Source organism: Dipodomys ordii, unplaced genomic scaffold (genome assembly GCF_000151885.1).
Source record: "Dipodomys ordii isolate 6190 unplaced genomic scaffold, Dord_2.0 Scaffold143, whole genome shotgun sequence".
Classification (NCBI taxonomy): domain Eukaryota; kingdom Metazoa; phylum Chordata; class Mammalia; order Rodentia; family Heteromyidae; genus Dipodomys; species Dipodomys ordii.
The window spans coordinates 2605737-2613297 of NW_012267359.1; the positions used below are offsets into that span (position 1 = coordinate 2605737).

A 7561-nucleotide genomic window follows, 5' to 3' on the forward strand; every position below is an offset into this window, starting at 1 on the left:
AAAGAGCAGCGATGGAAGGAGGGAATGAGAGAAAAGCTTACACTAAGAAAAAGGAAAAAGATGTACATATCACCTGATGTGGAAGAAATAGTTATACTGTCAAAGGTCATAGCTAAGGTCATGATAATGACAATTTGCATGACAATTTGCCTTAAAATGTGTTTGTGAAATTTATGTAATCACTTAATCTCAACTTTAAAAATCATTAAAAATATATATAATCTGGCTAGAAATGTGGCTTAGTGGTAGAGTGCTTGCCTTGCATGTATGAAGGACTGGATTGGATTCCTCAGTATCACATACACAGAAAAAGCTGGAAGTGGCACTGTGGCTCAAGTGGTAGAGTGCTAGCCTAAACAAAAGAAGTTCAGGGACAGTGTCCAGGCCCTGAGTTCAAAACCCAGGACTGGCAAAAAATAATAAATAAATAAATAAAATCTGGATTTTTTTTCTTTTTGCTGGTCTTGGGGCTTGACTCAAGGCCAGACACCATCCTTCAGCTTATCAGGCTCAAAGCAAGCGCTCTACCACATGAGCCACAACCCCACCTCTAGCCTTTTCCTAGCAGTTAATTCAAGATAAGTCTCAAGGACTTTCCTGCCTGGCTAGTTTTGAACATCAATCCTCAGAGCTCAGCCTCATGAGTAACTAGGATTTGGAGGTCTGAGCCACCTGCACCTGTCTGTAAAAATGGTTTTTGAAAGAATATATGTAAGACTTTTTAAATTCTCTTTGGCAGTACTAAGATTTGAACTCATCCTTGCTAGAAATGCTTTACCACTTGAGCCACACCCCATATCATTAAACCACGCCCACCAGCCAAACACACCCAGCCCTTGGGTCACACCCACACTCGAGCCACGCCCATCGCTAAGCCACACCCAAACCTGTGAGCCCAGCCCACTGCTAAAGTCAGGCCCATCACTGGACTCGCACCCCAGCCCTCGGGCCACGCCCAGATAAGCCACGCCCTCTACTTAAGCCACGCCCGTTGCTTGGGTCACATCCCAGGCCTTGAGCCTGGCCTCCATCCTAGTAAGGCTCAGGTTACTTAAATATCTGTGATGGTCCCAGGAGCCTGAGGGAAGCCCCTGCAGATCCCAGGCTTCATCCGCTTCCTCTACCTGACACCCAACATTTGGTTTCCATCCCTAATCTCACATAATTCCTGCATATCAGCCTGCGCTCCTTTGGGGTCTGGAGTAAAGCCAATGGCTCGTTTGGGGTCGGCCTCCGTGGGGGGAGGGGCTGCCTTCCCTAGACACCCACTGGCGCCCCAAGATCCCATCCATCCTGCAGGCGCACCACCCGCTGGCATCTGCGGGTGAGAGGTAACCCTAGCCGGCTCTGCCTCCCAGGGGCCCAGCTGGCTCTGTGATTAATCTCAGGGCATATCCTGTGTCCTGAAGCCAAGACAGCTGCGCCCCAGCAGCTGTCCGAGCCAAACCCAGCAGGCAGGCAGCTTCCAGCATTGCCTCGTGGACCACTGGCCAGGCAGAAAAGGTGACCCAGGCCTTAGACTGAGCAGCGGCCTGGGGTCTCCTGCTGTGAGGTCAGAGTTCATGTTTTCTGCAGTTAAAATTTACTTCCAAAAGGAAGAGCTCAGGAGCAAGCTGGCCATTTATACCAAAAAAGAAAGGCCCTGAGCACATTTGGACCAGAGGGGATTGCTTTAGTACCTCTGCTGGCTCTACCTGGCCCCTCTTATCATCTCTTTCTAGTATAGGACCACCGACCAGATCCTGGCAGACTCTGGGCAGGAGCTGTAGATCCAGGATGCACCAGCGCCAACTCCATACCCAGCTTCCCAGGCAACCCACACAGCCCCGATTCAAACTGTTCTCTTTAATGTTCTTCTGGCCCTGGATAGGACTCGTCCCATTCCACTGGTAAACTGATGCAAATTAAGAACAGAATTCCAGAGAAAGCCAAGCTTGCCTGACTCTTAAGTGCCATGGGTTGGTATAGGCTACTCTAACGCTGATTTTGTGTGTGTGTGTTGTGGGGCTTGAACTCTGGACCTGGGTGCTGTCCCTCAGCATTTCAGCTCAAGGCAAGCGCTCTACCACGTGAGCCACAGCACCTCTTCCAGTTTTCTTGTCTCATGGATGTTCCTTCCTGCCTGGGCTGGCTTTGAAACCTTGATCCTCAGATCTCAGTCTCCTGAGTAGCTAGGGTTACAGGCGTGAGCCCTCAGTACCCCGGTTGCTGCTGATTTTTTTTTTTTGCTGGTCGTGGGGCCTGAACTCTGGGCCAGGGCACTGCCCCTCAGCTCTTCAGCTCAAGGCTAGTGCTCTACCACTTGAGCCACAGCACCATTCCCAGCTTTTTCTGCTTATGTGGTGCTGAGGAATCGAACCCAGGGCCTCAAGCATGCAAGGCAAGCACTCTACCACTGAGCCACCTTCCCAGCCCCTGCTGCTGTTTTTATAAATGAGCCCACCCACCTTCCAATAGTCTGCAGGCAGATGTTCCCTCAAAACAAACCTACCTGGCTTTACTATATATTTATTTATTTTTTTTTGGGGGGGGGGTCTGGTCATAGAGCCTGAACTCTGGGCCTGGGCGCTGTCCCTCAGCTCTTCAGCTCAAGGCTAGCGCTCTACCACTTGAACCACAGCGCCACTTCCGGCTTTTTTCTTTTTGCTTATGTGGTGCTGAGGAATCGAACCCAGGGCCTCATGCATGCAAGACAAGTGCTCTACCACTGAGCCACCTTCCCATGAGGCCCTGGGTTCGATTCCTTAGCACCACATAAGCAGAAAAAGCCAGAAGTGGCACTGTGGCTCAAGTGGTAGAGCGCTAGCCAGGAGCTGAAGAGCTGAGGGACAGCGCCCAGGCCCTGAGTCAGGCCACATGACCAGCAAAAAAAAAAAAAAAAGTCTTCTTTTTGTAGCCTAAGCTGACCTGAAATTGTTGATCCTACCTCTGCCTCCCAAGCACCGGGATTACAGGTATCCACTACTGCACTTAGCCCTTCTGTCATCCATTTCTAGCTCCGTGTAGGGAAGTGCCAGGAGCATTCTGATGGCGCAGTTCTCTAAAGTGACTCTGGCTTACTTACACTACACTCACAGTAGGTCTAAGTACACCTAACTTGAAACCGAACCAAGTAGGCTATGTTACTGTCACAAAAATCACAGTTGGAAGCCGGATGCAGGTAAGTCAGACTCCCCCCTCACCGCCCCCCCAGCACAAGCAGGGCATAAAATGAGACCCTACATAAAGGATAACAAATGCAAAGTGGGACTGGAAAGGGGGCTCCCTTTGTAGGGATATGGCTTAAGCGGTGTGGGCGTGGCTAGGGTGGTGGGGTGGTTTGGTTGGTGGGGGCGTGGCTCTGCTTCACAAGCATAAGGTGCTGAGTTGGATCCTCAATACTACCCAAAAAGAGAGCGGGAGGCGGGGAGGAAAGTATCAGAATCACAGTCACAGAAGCAGGGATGAGAGGTTGAAGAGAAGGACGGGGTGATAAGCCAAGGACGCAAGAAAAGGTACAGAGATGGACTCTACCCAGAGCCTCCTGAAAGACTGAGCCTGTCCACCCCTTGACTTGAGCCTAGTGAGGCCCATTTTGGGCTCAGGGACTGGAGAATTGGAAGTAGCACGTGTGTCGCTTTAAGCCACTAAGTCTGTAATATCAATAAGGGCAGCAAGGGAAAACCAACAGAGCCTGTAGCATGGCTGAGCCCTCCCCCAGTTCTCTACAAGAATTGAAAGAAACTGTGCAGCCTGGGATGGACAGACAGCCTCCCTGCCCCCGGGGATCCTATGGTCTAGGGTAGGCAGCCATTACCAGACCACTCGTTATGGGATTTACTGATGGCAAACCTCCTTCATAAGAAAGCTGACTCTAGCTGGGTGCTGGTGGCTCACGCCTGTCATCCTAGCTACTCAGGAGGCTGAGATCTGAGGATCGCAGTTCAAAGCCAGCCCGGGCAGGAAAGACTGTAAGACTCCTATCTCCAATAAACCACCAGAAAACTGGAAGTGGTGCTGTGGCTCAAGTGGTAGAGCGCTTGCCTTGAGCTGAAGAGCTGAGGGACAGCGCCCAGGCCCAGAGTTCAAGCCCCACGACTGACAAAAAAAAAGAAGAAAGAAAAAGAAAAAGAAAGAAAAGAAAGCTGACTCTGCCAGGCACTGTGGCTCACACCTGTAATCCTGGCAACTTAGGAGGCTGAGATATGAGGATCTCCATTTGAAGCCAGCCTAGGCAGAAAAGTCCAGAGTCTTTTTTTTTTTTTGTCGGTCATGGGGCTTGAACTCTGGGCCCGAGAGCTGTCCCTCAGCTCTTCAGCTCAAGGCTAGTGCTCTACCACTTGAGCTACAGCTCCACTTCCTGTTTTCTGGTGGTTTATTGGAGATAAGAGTTTCACGGACTTTCTTGCCCGGGCTGTCTTTGAACCATGATCCTCAGATCTCAGCCTCCTGAGTATCTAGAATTACAGGTGTGAGCCATCGGCGCCCAGCTTGTGAGAGTCTTAACTCCAATTAACCACAAAACAACCAGAAATACAGCTGTGGCCCAAGCAGTAGAACACTAGCATTGAGCTGAAAGTGAAGGGACAGTGCCCTAGCCCTGAGTTCAAGCTTCAGCACTGGCATCAAAAAAAGAGAGAAAGACAGAGACAGAGCTAGGCACCAGTGGCTCACGCCTGTAATCCTCGCTACTCAGGAGGCTGAGATCTGAGGATCTCTGAGGTTCAGAGCCAACCTGGGCAGGAAAAGCCATGAAACTCTTATCTCCAATGAACCACCAGAAAACTGCAAGTAGCACTGTGGCTCAAGTGGTAGAACTCTTGCCTTAGCTGAAGAGCTGAGGGACAGCGCCCAGGCCCAGAGTTCAAGCCCCATGACAGGCCAAAAAAAAAGTTCTAGGTGCTGGTGGCTCATGCCTGTCATCCTAGTTATTCAGGAAGCTGAGATCTTAAGATCACAGTTCACAGCCAGCCAGGCAGGAATGTCTGTGAGACTCTTACCTCCACTAATAAACTTACCAAAACAAAACAAAACAAAAAAAAGACAGAAGTGGAGCTATGGCTCAGAGTGGCAGAGTACCAGCCTTGAATGAAAAGGCTAAGAGAGAACGAAAAGTCCTGAGTTCAAGTCCCAGCATATGCTGGCACAAAATCAAACAAAAAAAAAACATAAAAAATGCCTTTAAGTATAGAACAAAAGAAAAGAAAAGAGGAGCTGGGAAGGTGGCTCAGTGGTAGAGCACTTGCCTTGCATGCATGAGGCCCTGGGTTCAATTCCTCAGAATCATATAAGCAGAAAAAGCCAGAAGTGGGGCTTAGGCTCAAGTGGTAGAGCGCTAGTCTACAGCTGAAGAGCTGAGGGACAGCGCCCAGGCTCAGAGTTCAGGCCCCACAAATGACAAAAGAAAGAAAGAGAGAGAGAGGGAGGGAGGAAGGAAGGAAGGACAAAGAAAAGAAAAGCAAAGGCCTGTAGTGTGCAGAGGTCAGTGAGGTGGGAGCGTGGGGTTGGGCAGGCTTGCTTGTGCATACCTGTGCACAGTGCATAGTTTCAGGGGCTGAGTGAATTCTCATGGGCAGCCACAGAACAAGAGGCTGAGGCAGGAGGGTCACAGGAGGTGGAGGCCACAGTGAGAAAGGAAAGGGAAGAAGGCGGGCTGGAAAGCCTGCAGGCCCCACGGCCAGAGGGGCGCCATCAAGCCAGCGCCTCCCACAGCAAATGGGAAAAGGATTTGGGGAATGATGTCAGAACCCTAAAGAATGATTTTGCTGCTCCCAGGTGGGTACAATGCCTCATTTCCTAAAACCCTGGGGGCCATGTCATCGAGGAACCCTGCAACATGGCAGAGCGAGTTGCCAGGGTAATGTTCTAAAGTGTACAAGCTAAGCATCGCCCACTCCCAGCAGAAGTGGCTCAGGAGATATTGGGGGGGGAAGTAGCCCAGCTAACCAAGGTTGAGGGTCATAGACACCGATCACCTAAGTCCCGCTGTGGAGGCAGGGGTGGGGAGTCAGGGGGCACAGGAGGTACCACCCCACACCTGTGTCCGCAAGTATGACAGTGCACACCTGGGCGGAGCCTAACTCTGTCTAAGGTGAGCTCTTCCAGGACACCAGAGAACTTTCAAGACTCTTTGGTGTCTAAGACAAACTGAGGGGGATCAGGGCAGAGCCACGGGGGGCCTCTTGATGCCTGTAAGAATGTGTAGGTTGTCATAGGAGCAGCCAAGGGGCGTCCTGGCACTTTATAGGAACATTCCGGAAAATCCTCTAGCAGTTCGTTAGCCTTGCTCAGGTCTCTGCCCCAGGCGTGGCTGGTCCACGTCCAAATCACACTCCAAGTGGCAATGAAGTGTTGGCCGGGCCAGAGCCAAGAGACGCCATGCGTAGCTCTGATTGCCTTAGAGACGGTTGCTCTGGGAAGGGATTTTTAAGATCGCAGACAGGCTTCTGGGAGAAGAGAGAGGAAGAGAAGAGATGGGGACACCTTGGGCCTCAGGGAAGAGACCTCCTCCGGAGACTTCCACAACAGGACCCACCTGCACCATTCTCAGAACTCTTGCCAGCCACCCCAGCTTCAAAGGGAGCAGAGAGCCCCCTGAAGCCACAGCCTCCTTTAGTCTCTGAAGTGATTTCTAGAGCTGGCCTGGTGGGTGCAAAGCACAGACAATGATGGCTTTGCTCCAGGATTTGTTTGGGGTTTTTGTTTGCTTGTTTTAGTGATAGAACTCAGGTCTTAAGCACTGCCCCTGAGCTTTCTTTGCTCAAGGATGATCCTCAGATCTCAGCCTCCTGAGAAGCTAGGATGACAGGAATGAGGCACTGGTGCCTGACTGGTGGAAGTTTTAGTTGGTTGCATCCTCTGATGCAAACCCCCGGGGTGCAGGTTAGCACGTTTCTGTGCTTGGACTCATGGTAGCCATCTCATCCTGCAACTTGCAGAGCTTGTTTTCTAAACTGTTCTCATATGGAAGTGTGCAGCCCTGCTGTTAAGGGGCGTTGGGAGATTTCCCCTAACAGAAACGTGGAGGAAGTATTTCCAGACAAAAAGAAGGGAAGTTCATTTGCATGTGGACTTCTGCAGACATTGTTACGCTTTCCCTGCGACCATCTTCTGGCGCCGTGCAGTGTCAGTCACTTCCCCCCCCCCACACAAAATGTCTGTCTCCTTGCTGAAAGGCATGGGAGGGGAGGAATTCGAGAGCATTCGGGGAGTGGGGGTCGGGGTGGGGAGGGGAGGGGAGGTTGGTAACTGTGAAGGACCAAAAAGAGCCTGGGCCTGTCTCTTCTATAGGCATAGAATTTGGGGAAAGAAGGCACAGGGATCGGAGCCACAGAACTTGGGGGACCTTACTGGGCCTCATTTAAAGATGTCCTATTTGTTAGCCAAGCGCCAGTGGCTCTTGCCTGTAATCCCAGCTACTCAAGAAGCTGAGATCTGAGGATCACAGTTCAAAGCCAACCTGGGCAGAAAAGTCTACCAGACTCAGCTCCAATGAACCACTAAAAAGCTGGAAGTGGAGCTGGCTCAAGTGGTAGAGCGCCAGCCTTGGGCACAAAAGTTCAGGGACAGGGCCCAGGCCCCG

The 7561-nt window shown here is 51.1% G+C and overlaps 1 protein-coding gene across 1 annotated transcript in view; it reads right to left on the bottom strand.

Moving 5' to 3' along the window:
• Window positions 1-7561, bottom strand: part of Col26a1 (collagen, type XXVI, alpha 1) — a 54604-nt gene that overhangs the window by 29526 nt on the left and 17517 nt on the right. The window lies entirely within an intron of this gene.